Source organism: Crocodylus siamensis, chromosome 3 (genome assembly GCF_052110815.1).
Source record: "Crocodylus siamensis isolate JL-2025a chromosome 3, ASM5211081v1, whole genome shotgun sequence".
NCBI lineage: Eukaryota > Metazoa > Chordata > Crocodylia > Crocodylidae > Crocodylus > Crocodylus siamensis.
This window is the reverse complement of record NC_143397.1, coordinates 74,643,041-74,657,951: the sequence shown is the minus strand read 5'-3', so window position 1 is coordinate 74,657,951 and position 14,911 is coordinate 74,643,041. Positions and strand designations below refer to the sequence as shown.

The window sequence follows — 14,911 nt, the reverse complement described above, 5'->3', positions numbered from 1 at the left end:
AAGACAAGAATACCCAACTACTTGTGGGGACACACTTCTCACAGGACAATCACCTCTCTGACCTCTCCTTTCTAATCCTCAAAGGAAACTTACAAAACACCTTCCACAGATGAGCCTATGAACTTCACTTCATAAATCTACTGGATACAAAAAATCATGGACTCAATACAGACATTGGTTTTATAACACATTACAACCTGCCTGACATCTGATTCAACAGGTATGTGCCTGACCTGACCTCTTACATTCTTCTTTTCCTCCACCTTTTTCCCCTCCCCTATTTCTTTCCCCTTTGTTTCCCTGATTTCTTATTATTTCCTTCCTCACTGAGATCCCCTTTCTTACCCTGTATTATTACCTCTGATGTTTCCCTTTGGCCTTTTCCCCCTGCTTTCTTTCCTCACCCTCTCCTGCTTTACCTTTTGTTTCTCCTTTCTACCTATTTATATTTTCATTACAACCTCTCACACTTTGAGCTTCTCTCATTCCTGTTTTCCTGATCTCCAACTATTTTCTTTTTCACTGACAGCCTCTTTTCTACCTTGTATTGCATCACTGTCAGGTCTCCCTTTAGCCTTTTTTCCCCCTGCTCTCTTTCCCCTCCCCTTTCTGCATTTCTTTTTGTCTTTCTAATTTCTACTCATTTAAATGCTCACTGAGATCTTGCCACACTTTTAGCTTCTCTCTTTCCTTGGAGCCTCAGAACAGCAGAGATTCCCTATGCCTGAAGAAGGGTGACTGCACCCCAAAGATTGCTAAGAACTTTTTTTTTCCAACTATCCAGTTGGTCTAATAAAAGATATCACATCTACTCAAATAACCTTGCCTTCCCATATGAACAACATTTTTTACTCAAGATTCCAGAGACTCTGTGAGCTAAGGCAGAGTAGTCATTTTTGACAGAGGAATAGCACGTGAGGCTTTGGATACATTCTCATGTGTCCAAGATCAACTATGCAAAATTACCTCCTACTTACACTGTTTTCTTCTGAGATAGATTTGCTTATAATAATCAAGGTCCTTGATTGCTAGGAATATCAGGCACCAACTTATTAATGGTTCACGACTAAGAACAGAAGCAAATAAACCCCCCAAAGACCAGCTGAAGGAAGACCATACTTGAGGCACTTCAGTTTTTCTTATTCACGTTCTTTCCTACAATAGGAATTGCTACTATGACCAATTAAATTGACTGAGTGAGAAGTGATGAAAATAGAAGAAAAATGTCACTCTTGGTCCTCAGAATCATAGAATCATAGAAATTAAGGGCTGGAATGGGACCTCAAAAGATCATCAAGTCCAACCCCACTGCTCTGGGCAGGAGTACTGCTGAGATCAAATGATCCCAGCAAGGTGTCTGTCCAGTCTCCTCTTAAAGACTTCCAAGGTTGGGGACTGCACTATCTCCTTGAGAAGTCTATTCCATATTCTGGTTGCCTGTACTGTAAAGAAGTTCTTCCTTACATCCAACCTGAAACTGTCCTCTAACAGTTTATTTGCTCTGGGGCACCCTGGTTTTTCTCCCATCTCCTGACATTCACCCCTTATATATTTATAGATAGCCACCAGTTCCCCCCCTCAGTCTTCTCTTCCTCAGGCTATACAATCCCAGATCCCTTAGTCTTTCCTCACAAGGTTTGTACTCCAGGCCCTTAATCATTCTTGTAGCCCTTCTCTGGACCATTACAAGATTCTCCACATCTTTTTTGAAGTGAAGCACCCAGAACTGGACACAGGGTCTCTCAGTGGGTGCATTTACACATTCATTGAGGAGCTTTTGCTACTGCACATTAAATTTAGTACCTCTGTGAGGTACTAACTAAATACACATTAGGCTGCCCAAATACACAGTAGCAAAAGCACACATTTTAGTGATGTTTAATTCACAGTAGCCTAATTTTACTGCGCATTAGTGTATTAACATGGTTTTTGCCATCACACTCTAATGCGCAGTAAAATAAGCTACTGCACATTAAAGCACATGTGTATATGCAGCAAATGATATATTCTTTAATACAATTTGATTGGTACTTTATCACTCACAAAATTTAAAAAAGCATACTTGTATGTTCAAGCACAGAAAAATATATTTAGTCGTAAAGCATTTCTTAGAATATCCTTATTTATAACCCCCATCGTTTATGACCATATCTTTGTTGAAATCATTAAATAGGGCATGGCATAAATTGTTAGCACAACACAAACTGAAACTCCAATTTAGATTTCAACCAGCTCTGTTTAGACCACTTTGCCTCCGTTTGTTTCAGTAGGTGCTAATTATGTGACTTAAACTTATTAAAAGTTTTTAAAATTACAAAAAGCATCAAAAATATATTTCCCATGTGACATGAAAGCAACAGAAAGCAATATATACAGCCTAAAATTCACAATCTATTTATATTAAATCTGATTTAAAATATGGAAACAATTTTATGCATGTACAACTATAAACTTCTCTCTTATATAAATATCTTGGATGTCACATTACTTTAAGACACCTAAGCAGTCTGATATACCACAGAAGTTCTGTTATAATGTAGCAAATAAAAAGTAAAAGTACAAATACAGGTTTTCCAAAAATGATCAAATAAAAGAATAACTTTCAGATTCCTTTCCCCCTCCTTTACCTGCCCCATACTTCCCTCTGCCCATTCCTCCCCCACTTTTTTTTTTTTAAACCGTTTGGTGTTCTATCATAATTTTTACACAATGTGCTATTGTTTTCAGGTAACTGCAAATAGCTGGAAGTTGACAACAACAGTGGAATTAAATCTGCCAGAAATATACACTAAAAAAATTGCAAGCAGTCTACGTTATTTAAAATGAGACTCTGAGGCACCATGAGGAGAAGCCCTTTATAAATCAAGAGTACTGTGTACACAGTAATTCACTTATCGTACTAAAGAGAGATATTGTTAAAATCAACCAGCCCATTTTTGGCATGAACTGCAAATGGGCAAGATGGTTTACAAATACGAGTTATGAGCACTATGCTATAGCTGCCATTCCTGTGATCTCAGGCAAACTGCAGCATGCAACTTCCTTTCTGAAAAGCTTAAATATGCTCTCCTTCCTCCTTACCCCTCAGCTCAGGACAGTTGAGTCATTCCCACAGTAGATAAATCTTTCTGACTGCTGATTATTCAGAAAAGAGGCAAAGTGTGTGACAGGGTCTCTTTTGTTTCGCTGCAAGCTGGACAATCTGTTTTTCATTGAACAGTTTTTAGCTTACTCTCCACAACATTTTTCTTTAATTATGATAAAAGACAGTAACTTAATCAAGCATAAATCCTGTTCAAGGGAACATAAGAAAATAAAGGGGTTAAACTTTGGAGGGAACAAAAAAAGTTATGCATGTGGCCTTCTCTCAATTACAACTGTAGGTACTGCTAAAGCACTGACAAGTGAAAAATTGTTCATTCTCAAAATGTTGCATTAGTATCACAGACTGGAAGAATGAATTAAATAAACCCAAGATCATGTTTGTTTTGATTAACATGTTCTGCATAGAATGTAACTATTCAGTTATGAAGTGATCTTTACTCTTACTCCAAAAGCATATCATTATGCACAGTTGCTCCCAGAGACAAGAATTCCCCGATCAATACACTAACTGTTTACTGCACATAGACTGGAGACCAGCAGCACAGTTTGCCAATTAATTCAGGCAAGGGAAAAAGAAGGTAGAGAGGCGGATTATGACTAGTAGAAGTTGCATTTAATATACATCCTTGCTACAGAATAAAAACAAAGATTTCTGTGTCAATTTGGAAACAGAAACATCAAAATATAATTATCTGTTTGTGACAGATTCTAATGCATGGCAGATACTTTCCAGACAATTAAGAAGAAATAATCTAGATCAGTGTCTTTCAACTAGTATACCACACCATCCTTGAGGTCCTTTCAAGGATGCTGCAGAGTGCCACACAATGTTTGCACTATTAGGTGTGCAAACATAATTCACAAGACAAACCCAAAGATTTCAAATAGCAATTCATAGTGTGAAAACATTCTGTTGTGGTCTGAGTTCTTTGCAATGGAAGAATTGCTTTATTATTTTTTCACACTCAAAAAACAAGTGGAAAGTGAAAGCTGCCATTTTCAAAGGGTGCCTTCACTCCAGAAAAGGTTGAGAACTACTGATCTGGGTGCCAAAGAAACTCAAAATACAAAAGTAGACAGGGTGGGAATGAGAAGAAATATAGTACTTTCCCCTTCATCTTTACTTAATATGCAGTATGTTTGGTTTTGATACATTATAGGCAACATGGATGGCAAATATGAGTGCATCTTCCAGAGGGACTTGCGTGTGGAAATGGTAGAGCCCTTTAGATATGCGAAGACAGTTGTGCCATGCCTCAGGAGCAGCAGAGAAGAACATGCTCCGAGGTGTTTAGACTATCTGCACAAGGAAAAAAGGTGCCAGCCATCATGATGGCTAACATGGTGTTACATTTTAAAGTAGAGCAAGGTTCAGTTTGGTCTTGGTTTAGTTGATTGATATACTTAGGCAGCTGAACTGTAGTTGACCTCAACCATATTTAATCAAAGAAACTGGGGCACCCTACCATAGATGAAGGAAGGGAGCATATAGGGCATTTATAGACATGCTCCAGGAGGTGAGGGAGGGGGGCACTTTAATTAGCGCAGCTCTAGAAATACCTGGAGCATCATGTATATCAGCGTCCCTGCACTGAAAAATGGCAGTGGGGCACTTTGAACTAAAGCTTATTGAACAAGCTTTAGTTTAAAGCAGTGGTTCTCAACCTTTTGCACCTTACATCCCACCTACCTAAGGTCAAAAAATCCTGCCCCACCAGTTGACGAGTGGGGGGAGAGTTCCCCAGAGGTCAGTTGAAGAGCAGGGGGAAGGAGGGAGAGTCCCCCAGCGGCCAACTGAAGCATGCAAAAGCAAAACCGGAAGTCCCACTGTGGCACTTTCAGTTGCGCCGCCACGACTCAAGTCCCACCTAGAGGATCTTCGCATCCCACCAGTTGAGAAACCCTGGTTTAAAGCACCTCTGCACCATTTTTCAGCATGGGGATACCGATACATGTGACACTGGAGTCTGCCGGAGCACAGTAATTACTAAGCTCCAACAGACTTGATTGAGTCTGCTCCAATGTGCTGTAATTACAGCGCATCAAAGCAGCTTCCTTGCCCATAGAGCCCCAGCAAGGGGAGGGCATAAGCAGACCCTAATGAGGGGGCGGGATAGAGGAGAAGGGAGAGGAGGAAATGACAGCTCAGACAGAACACCTGTTTGGGGATGGGAAAGGACCTTTATAGAGCCCCTGACATGGCAGAAAGATGGACATGGACCAGAAGAATGACAGGGATACAATCACTGGCAGGGGAGATTGGGGAAATTGCAAGGAATACATGAAAAAGAGGATGGGATGATGGCATGCTGTCTATGGGACAGGATGGAAGAATGCATGGAGCCCTGGTACATGCAGTGATCTCAGCTATGGGTGCTATAAAGCCCGAAAACTTTCAGTATATTTGTGAATAAGATTGACTACCATTCACAAGAATGGAAAGGAATCAGCAAACACTAAGCTGATCTTTCCCATTAAGACTTTCGACTATTTTATAGTTAGTATCTTCTATGCATTTCAAGTATTTGTGGCAGTTTTTTAAGGTAAGTTTTATATAAAATATATGTTTGGTTTCTTAAGGAAAAGGCTTTTCTTACTTAAACCTGAATAAAATGTTAAAAACTTAAACTGCAGATGTGAAAAGGAAGAGAATTCCTTTGGGTTTTTTAACAATCTGGAGTACATTATTTCAGGCAAGCTGGAATTGCCCCTGGCTACAGCTATGGAATCGATTTTAAATGAAAGCTGGTGTGCATAATATTTTGCACACCTGGGAAAAATATTTATCTAAGCAACATTCAAATCTAAGGCCACCAAACATGTAGAGGATTTTCTTGCAGTTTCTCCAGTATAATCCCCTAATTTACCTGAAGCTTTCATTAAAACAACTGTATATTCTATTTCATTTTTATGATCCAAAGTTATTACTAATTACTTTTTGTAAGAATAGTTACACTGAGCTCGTTACAAGGTAGGATATAAACACAATGTTGCCAAATTTGATATGCAGTTCATTTCATGGTCCAATATTGTCAACAAACTGACTTAAAGAAAAATGGCATCACACCCAGGTGTGAAGTTTAAAAATTGAAAAATATATAGTTACGATTTTTAATATTTATCTACATTAGAATCTTATTTATACAGATCACTAGTCCTTTCAGAACTGACATCAATGATATCCCATGTCAGTTTTGTAGTAATACAAAATCCAAGCCCAACTATTGTGAATTCATATCCTTCTAGAACAGTGGTTTTCAATCTTTTTGGACTGGAAGCACCTATAACTGAACTCAAGGCACCCCTCCTTACATTTTATGAACTGAGTGGAACCCAAACTCAAAAACTTATATAATACAGTGCTGACCTCCTTGCAGAGAGGCTGGGCAGTGGGGGTGGAGGATTGGCCAGGCCTGGTTAAGGATCACTTCTCTAGATGATGTTGCAGCAGCAATGTTTCCACATTGTCCAACTAAGAACACCAGTGTTGTAAAATACCAATATTTTTGTTTCATTTTATAATCCGGAAGTGATTTTCAGTCAGGGTACTGTGGCACCCTAGGGAGTTACTGCAAGATTCTTTTAAGGGTGCAGTGCGATAATAATAGCATTAAGCATACTAACCTCCTGCACAACTCACAAGATAAACCCAGAGACTTCAAATAGGAATCCACAGTCAAGTACATTCTAACCTATTATGATGTTTGAATTCTTTGCAACAGAAAACTTGCTCTATGTTTTTTCCATAATCAAGGAATTACAGAAAACTAAAAACTGGCATTTTTCAAGGGGTGCCTTGAGTCTAAAAAAGTTAGAACAGCTGTATGTAGGATGTGGACTGCTTCCCTTTTCCTCAGATGACATATCATGATAAAGGCTCCAAGAACGCATAGATCACATAGATCAAAACTGTGGTGTTATCCTTTAGAAAACCCTTTCATAATTTAGACACTATATATATTTTTACCCATACATATGTATTCTTCCTACTACTGAAAATTTGCCAAAGAAAGTCAGTCCACAGAGTTTACTGAAGTAGCATATGTTACTAAGTTCTATGAGTTCACTAAGTTCTATAAGTTCACTGAGTAGATGAGCATTTTCCTAACCAGTAAAGTTTTTTATCTTAACAACTGTAAAGACCAAACTGTTGACAGAACTGTGATTTATGCACTGCAGCACAGCCGGATCAAGCCATGTCAGAAACCATCCAAGGCACATCATCAATGCTGGCCTGTTCTTTAGCCACATGCTCCTTAGAGCAACTCCTTTTTCAAAAAAATTCAAGCTATAAATTACCAGTGACAAATTGACTTTCACTTTGTCTTCAGAGGTAACTAAACCAGGGATGGCACTCAAGGCTACATTAAAGAAATTCCTTCAGTGTTCATGTTGCACTGACTATTGTCAGTCCTGTATACAAGCCTTCTGTTATTATTTATGACCTGCAATTTATTTTACATCAATAGGTAATCAAACTGAGGTGGCAGAAAATGACAATGGCCACCTGGAAAGGTGAATTAACAAGCCCCCTACTGCAGTAATTGCCTTGAGGGTCTATTAAATTCTTACTAAAAACTAGAGGTGGAAACAAATCTGAAACAATAATTCTAGCAAATTTTGAGGAAGTGTGAAACAAAAACAGATTCATACTGGGATTATCTCAATGGGAATATAATCTTACAGCATAAGTAATGCTGGAAATGGAATTACCATATAGTTGTTATTATTCTAGAGTGTTATTTTACTATTAACCAAAATTGCTGAAAATGTCTTTAGCCAAAGTAATTGCACTGCAGATCGAGAACAATACAAGCCTGGCTACTGTGGCGACCAAGTTGGTCGGTCACAATCTGGGCTGACACAATCGAGCAGGTGGGGGCTAGCGGCGGAGAGTCAGGCGGCTTATATTCGTATGGTTGCAGAAAAATGTTTTATTTTTACTTATGCTACCAGAAACAGTGCAGTGCAGGTCAAGCTCGGTTACAAACGACAGCTGCAAAAACAGTTGATAGTTATTAGGCAGATGAATCACTAATAGGATCGAACTTGAGCATGCAAGGGCGGGGGTACGCCAGGAGATGACAGTGGCGGAGAGACGTTCACAAGTGGCCAGCTTATGAAAAGGCTCAAGGCGTGTTCTGGTGGGTCTCTGCCTTGGGCGGAAATTATGTTGGCTTATATATGTCGTGGTTAGCCAATTACAATGCGAGTTGTATGGAATATTCTGGTTGATCATGCACTGGCTGTGTGCTTTGTGCACGACTGGGCATGCGTAACTTAGGTTATTTGCTACATGGGACTTTCCGTTTGACAGTTTGGACTTTCTGCCTATTGCTTTCTTATTTCAGCTTCTAGCTCTGTGTCATCGGCACCTATGCTTAGTTTTGGCCAAGACATGCCCCCATGCTGATGGCACAAGAGCTAAAGCTCATCGTCCCCTTCAAGTACATCCTGGTTTGACAAGTGAGTATATACAAAAGCAGACAAACTCATAACTTTGCGCTTAAGCCAGTCGAATATACAACATAAGCAGGTGATACTGATCACAAAACACAACAATATAAAACCAAACATTAGTAAGTATCATTTTAACCCTCCAAACTTGAACCAATCAGTCCACCCAAAAGCCCAATCTAACCAACTTTCCTTTTTCCCGGTTATCTCACGGAGTTTGGTAGTTATATCTTTGAGACCTCCTATAACTTTGGTTAGGTTGCCTCCGTCTTGTGGGGTAAACTCCAAACAGCAGTGGGTGTCGTTTTTGAACACAGCACATAGTCCACCGTGTTCAACTAACAGATAATCTAGGCCTAAGCAATTAAAATACACTGCTGCTTGAAGTTTTTTAATTGACTCATCGACGTCTTGGAACCCCTCTGTAACGAGTGTGGTGAGGCTGGCAATGGTTTCGGATAAGAGAACGATTTTATAGGAGTTCCAATTCTAACCCCACATTGGGAACCAGAGGCCATACACATCCCATCTGTCCATGAGTGTGTAGGCATAATTCTCTGGTTCGTTGGTTAACGAGCATTTTGTTCTGGCCCTGCGCTGGTGTGTGGTATTTCGCCAGCCAATCGTTAAGCCCTGCAGACTTCACAGGGAGGTTACGGGGATAACGGTTTCGTTTTCTTTAAGGTCCGGAGCTAGGGCAGTGGTATTTTTGTTTAGGTTAAACCAGAGCCAGCCTGGGGGTAAAAAGCCATCAGGTGCTTTAATTCTGCAACTTTCTCCACTAAGAGCACCGGTCACAAGGGGACGCGGTTGCTCAGGGTGGAGAGAAGCTGGCCTAGCATTAGGGAAGCAGATAAATTTCCAGTAAAGGGGGTGGAGGCATTTAGGAAAATCATGTCGTGAAAAGATGAGCCTCTATATTGGGCAGAATCATTACACAATTTTTTGGTTAGGTGAAGAATGCTGCAAAGCATTCAGACGTTGTGGCTTTGTTTATGTGGATTTTGCCATCCGGAGTGGCGATAGTGAATGTTTTGCAGACAATTCCCAATTTGGTGAATGGGACACCTGGCTCTTTCATTTGAGTCAGTACAGTTTGATAGGGAGAGATTGAGTTTCTTAGCTACTTGCATGATGGTGGTGGCACAATTAATGGTGTTACTGGGGCAAGTTTTCCCAATACACACATACGGCCAATTGGATGAAGTGGTATATGTGGTGACATTAATAGTATAGGGTAACCCAGAGACTTCTACTGTGGGGAGGTTACAGCAGGTAAGGTTGAGATAGCTGGATATATCGGTGCTAGATTTTGGTCAGCCAAGATGAGTAATGATACCAGTCTCTTCAGCTGCACTGAGCCGTGTGAAACACAGGCGGTAGGTCATCATCGTGTTCTCTCCAGGGTCAAAGCATTCAGTGGTGGAGAGACCCAGCATCATCAGGAACAAGTTGTCTCCGATTCCGGACTTGCATAATAGCAGACCAACGAAGCTCAATACAAGTAGTACTTCGAGCCTCATGGTTGGCGTTAGCAGGATGGGGCTGAAAGACAAAGCAAGACACAGCACAGTTTCCACACAAAATTTTGGGGGTCAGTTATTAGTTGGTAGGGACCACCTCACTAGCCAATTGTGGTGAACAAGGATGTTTTGCGTGCTGTCTTCTAAAGACACTAGGTAGGTGTTGGGGTATCTTTCTGACGTTCGCACCATCCCTTTGAGTACTTGTGGATGGTGTTGACGAGGGTCAGGGAAAGTGACCCAAACTAGCTCCTATGGAGAGAATTTTGGTGTCCAGGGTGTTGCGGTTTGTGGAGTTCTCTCGTTCCGGAGCTCTTTTCCGGTGTTGAGTGTGATGAGGACTTTGCGATTGTGCTTTACCCAATTTTTTATAACTTCTGCTCCCTTTGAGTCGGAGGCTTCCTTTATACTGTCCGACTTTCCTTTCTACTACTCCGTTGGATTGTGGGTGATACAGAAGATGGTGATGCCAGTTGATATTATGGAGTCGGGTGAATTTGTCTATGGCTGTAGAAGTGAAGGGTGGTCCACCATCAGATTGAATTGCCATTGGAACTTGCCATGTGGCAAATGCACTTGCCAATGCAGTCATCACGGCTGCAGCATTTGTTTTTCTTAACCGTATAACTGCTAACTGACGAGTGCCAAGGTCTACGATCACTAGTCCTTTATTTGGGGGTTTTGCCCCAGGGAAGGGACCTAACAGGTCGATTTGCCACGTTTTTCCGGGAGCAAAGGTAAGTGGGTCTAGTGCCCCCTTGTGGCTAGTCGTGGGGTGACATTTTTTTTTTACGCAGGCTTCACACGCTTGTGCAATTCACTCCCAGTCTGTACAGAGACCATAAGGTAATTTCTCCTTTATTGTTCAGCGCCACTGGGAGTGGCAGGCATGGGGAGAGCGGGGTAGCCCCAATGTTCATGGAGCCACATCAGGAAAGGGTCTGCTCGTATGCTGGTGTCAATTTCTTCGACAGTAAGGACACAGCACGGAGTTGGTCTCGTAAACAGTTGTCGATTGTTTCGTGGACTGGGTCAGTTGAAGTGACGTGGGACCTTCTGTGTTTTACGAGTGATAACACTGTAAAGGTTGAGAGCATTTCCCAAATTTCTTCCCAGTTGTCTACATACTCCGTGGCCATAGCACTGCCTGTTACTACTTTACAGATGAACTGGGAGTTGACTGCCATGACGGGAACGGGCAGAGTTCCGTCGTGGTTCTCGAGGCAGCGTCGGACCATGTTTCTGAACCCCAGAAGTTCGTTTCTTTGAGCACGGTTGTACCCTGCCCACAATTTAACATCATGGCAGGCCTTGCAATAGTAGCCGAAACCTCCTCCATGCTGTGTCGTCCCGTCTGACGCCATCCAAGCAGGGGCAGTAGTGCTATACAAGGTATGCGTTGTCAGCAGGGTTTCAAGTGGGGCAAGGTCCTCGTGTTGCCAACCGTGCCAGTGGTACAGATGGTTGAGAACTAATGTACCCCACGTCGCTGGTTCTCCTTGGAAGTTGGGGTCTGGCTGGTCATGGAGTAGACACGGTAGCAGGGTTGTGCCTACAGCTTGAAGTTTCCCTTTTCCAGTTGCTAGCGATTCAGCCAGCTGTGCAGCCAGCAGGACCTTCCCTGCTGTGCCGTAGCGGTGTTGAGCAGTTTGTATGGTGTGGTGAGTGGTGTAGACTAACTCTCTCTGTGTATTGCGTGCTGTTGAGAACAGGTGTTCTTCAGTGTACCCAACTGTGATAGTCAGTGGGGTTGTTGGGTCGATGGCTTGTAGTGGGGTGTTTTTAACTGCCGTTAACAATTCTTGGAGGGCTTTGGTATTTCGTAGGGTCCATGGAGTTTTTTGGCGAGTCTTGTTTCGAATTTGTCGTTGGACACGTGCGAGTACAGGTAAATACTTTGGCTCGATGTGATAGCGGAGCCAATTTAAATGCCCGAGTAAAGATTGGAACTCAGTTTTCATCGTCAGTGGTTGTTTTTCCCAATTGGAGGTGTCGATCGGGTCATGGACAGTACCACAATGGGTAGTTCCTTCGAAGGTTGTGCCAAGGAAGATAATGTTGTTGGTGGACTCGAGGCAAGATTTCACTGAGTTAACTGTCCAGCCAGCTTCTGTAAGGTGCTGTACTAGATGCTTTGTTACGTCTCGTACCACCATTGTATCGCAGCCCATGATGGCTAAGTCATCTACATAACTCCAGATTTTACTTGCTGGGTTTTCCATACGAAATTTTTGGAGACTCTGGTTCATAGCACCGATGGCCAGAGCAGGAGCATTGCAGTACCCTTGTGGGCAAACATTCCACCGAAACATACTTCCTCTGATGCACATGTTAAGAACTCCATCTTCATCATGGATCAGGATTGAAAAGAACATGTCTTTAAAGTCAAGGGTGGTGCCAACCCATTCACGGGCTTGGAACTGTGCCATTTCTTGGACACACTGGAGTAGAGTGGTGGGAGTCACTAGGGCGAGGGGGTTACAGCGCTTGTTTACCTCGCGGTAGTCCACCACTAGTCGTACCGCATCTGGTTTCCCAGGTTTTGCTATTTCCCATCCGGGGGATAGTTGGGTGCTGGTTTGGACTGGGATGATACAATGCTGTTGGACTAGAAGTGTAAGTAAGGTATGTAGGGGACCTTGCAGGTGATCCTTGGTGGGGATGGGTTTATATCGCCATGTTGAGGTGTTTTGTAATGTCGGTTGGTGTTGATCCTCGGCTGCAAGGGTAATCAGTAGGGCCTCTAGAACTTGACGTTTGAGATTGAGAGCTCGGATGCCAGGTATACCTAGGAGGTTGATGCCCCCTATGACTGTGTCGAGGTACTTGTCGTGGCTATTGGTGAGGAATTTTACTCTCTTCATGATCGTGATAGCATTGAGGCCTTGGACCATCATGGTTTTGTTGGTTTTCTTGTGAGGAACATATGACTTAATGATGTTTACCTGAGCTCTGGTGTCGAGGAGGAATTTCGTTGGTACTATACTATGTGGCTTGTTGGGGTCTTGCACAGCGATAGTAGCGTATGGGCGAGGGTCAGGATAGGTGGATTGTGGAACACCGCTGGTCAAGCCGACGGCGATTACTCATTTTTTTGCCTTGCTGGGTGGAGGAACATTAAAGTTGAATCCCAGCTTCACTGCAATGGCTCTCTGTCCTTCATCCCCGAGTGTTCTGAGTTGGGTCTTTGTGAGGCCTGAGTTGTTCAACAGGAATCCAAACATTGCTCATTCCTGCTGTGTCTGTTCTGGAGGTGGGCCGCGTGTTTGGGGTCTCTGGTTGGTCCAACTAGAACGAGTAGGAGCGTATGCAACTGGGTAGGCTGATGGGGTGCTTGATCCGTCATCGGTGACTGGAAGTGCAGTCTTTCGGGTTTGAATGTTCATCGCCCCTTGGAGTCGGCCCATTTGGCCCAAAACATGTGCTACTGGGCCGTTGACAGACGGCTGTAACAGTAGGCATGCAGTTAGACTATGGCTTCCCCCATAGACTTCGGTGGCAGCTTCTACTGCTTCAAGCAGAGTGGGGACATTTCCCGATTGGTTCAGATAGCGTTGAGGCCAGTTACCTGCCGCTTGGGCGACGGTAAGGTTTAATGCCTGCTGTTGCGGGTTCCATCCAGTGTAGGAAGCTCCAAGGACTGCGTACACTAAGGAGCTTGCGTCTGGGTGACCCGGTGCACCTTTGTGCCAAGCATGTATCCTGCGTCCTAAGGCTTCAACTACTAAAGCTGGGAGTGGTATCGGCCAGTGTCCGTTTGCCAGGATGGGAACGGGGTCCTTTCCTCTGCTCCAAGCGGTATTGTGAATTAGTTGCATCACTTCATCTTAGTTGACTGTTTCGCTTCCTGCTTCTGCAACTAGGAGCCCTAGCCAGATGATTGGGGTTTCTTCGGGTTGAATGCTGGTCTATTTCCTTAGATCGCTAATTTCAGTTCGAGTACGTGTGCGGGTAGTAACAGTGATGTGTGTCCCTTGGCCCTGAGGGCCCGTCACATGCTTGCGCACTGAAACAGGCAATGCCGTCGCGAAATCAGGATACAGCGGTGGTGGAGCACCTGGTGAAATCAAAAGAATGTTCAGTTCTACGGACTTATCTGTATCACTTTCGGTTTTGCAGGCCTCCGTGGCTTCCATCCTTTCTGGGAATGGCTGTGTGTATGGCAGCCGTGACGGTGTGGGTGGTGCTGTAGAAGGTGGGCTCCAGGCGGATGGTGGCATGGGTTTTTTCATGGGGTCTTCCAGGTCGTTCAGCTTCCCCTCTTCGCCGGCACCATCTTGGGGCAGTGGCATCACTGCATTTTTCACCTCAGCTCAGCTAACAGTTTCTAACTGGATTTCTAAATTTGCATTCTCTCACAGCAAGCCAGTAAAGGTGCGGAACAAGACACTAATTATCTTTCCCGTGTCCCATTTTGGGCCGAACCATTTTGTGGCAGTCCGCCCATCAGACTCCAAACTTCCGCAGAGCTGGGTCAGCAATTCGTGCCCCCTAGACACCTGTAGGAGGCTCAGACAGTTGAACTTATCCGGAGGGGTACTCTCGCCTCCTTCCCATACATGCTGGATGTATTGGCTAAACTCTTGGGTGGGGCTGGGGTTCACCACGCTCACGGGACTTCACGTGGCTGAGGGACAGGGAAGCGATCTCTTCCCGGGGGTGGTAATTGACAGTAGGGCAGCTCATCACACACCTGAAAGAGCTTGGAGCTAGTTGGATAGCCCATTCTTTCCCTCCGGTGTTTTCCTCTCGGAGGGAAAGGTACCCGGTTACTGTGGCCAGGGTCAAGCTGGCCACTTGGTGGTAGGCGATGTGTGCCCACAGAT

General features: G+C 43.4%; 1 protein-coding gene and 1 pseudogene across 2 annotated transcripts in view; both read right to left on the bottom strand.

The window, feature by feature from the left end:
• The window catches only part of ROR2 (ROR family WNT receptor 2), a 263,938-nt gene that overhangs the window by 182,344 nt on the left and 66,683 nt on the right, over positions 1-14,911 (bottom strand). The gene's annotated exons all lie outside the window — the stretch shown is intronic.
• On the bottom strand, positions 9,475-13,703 carry LOC149868411 (uncharacterized; annotated as a pseudogene).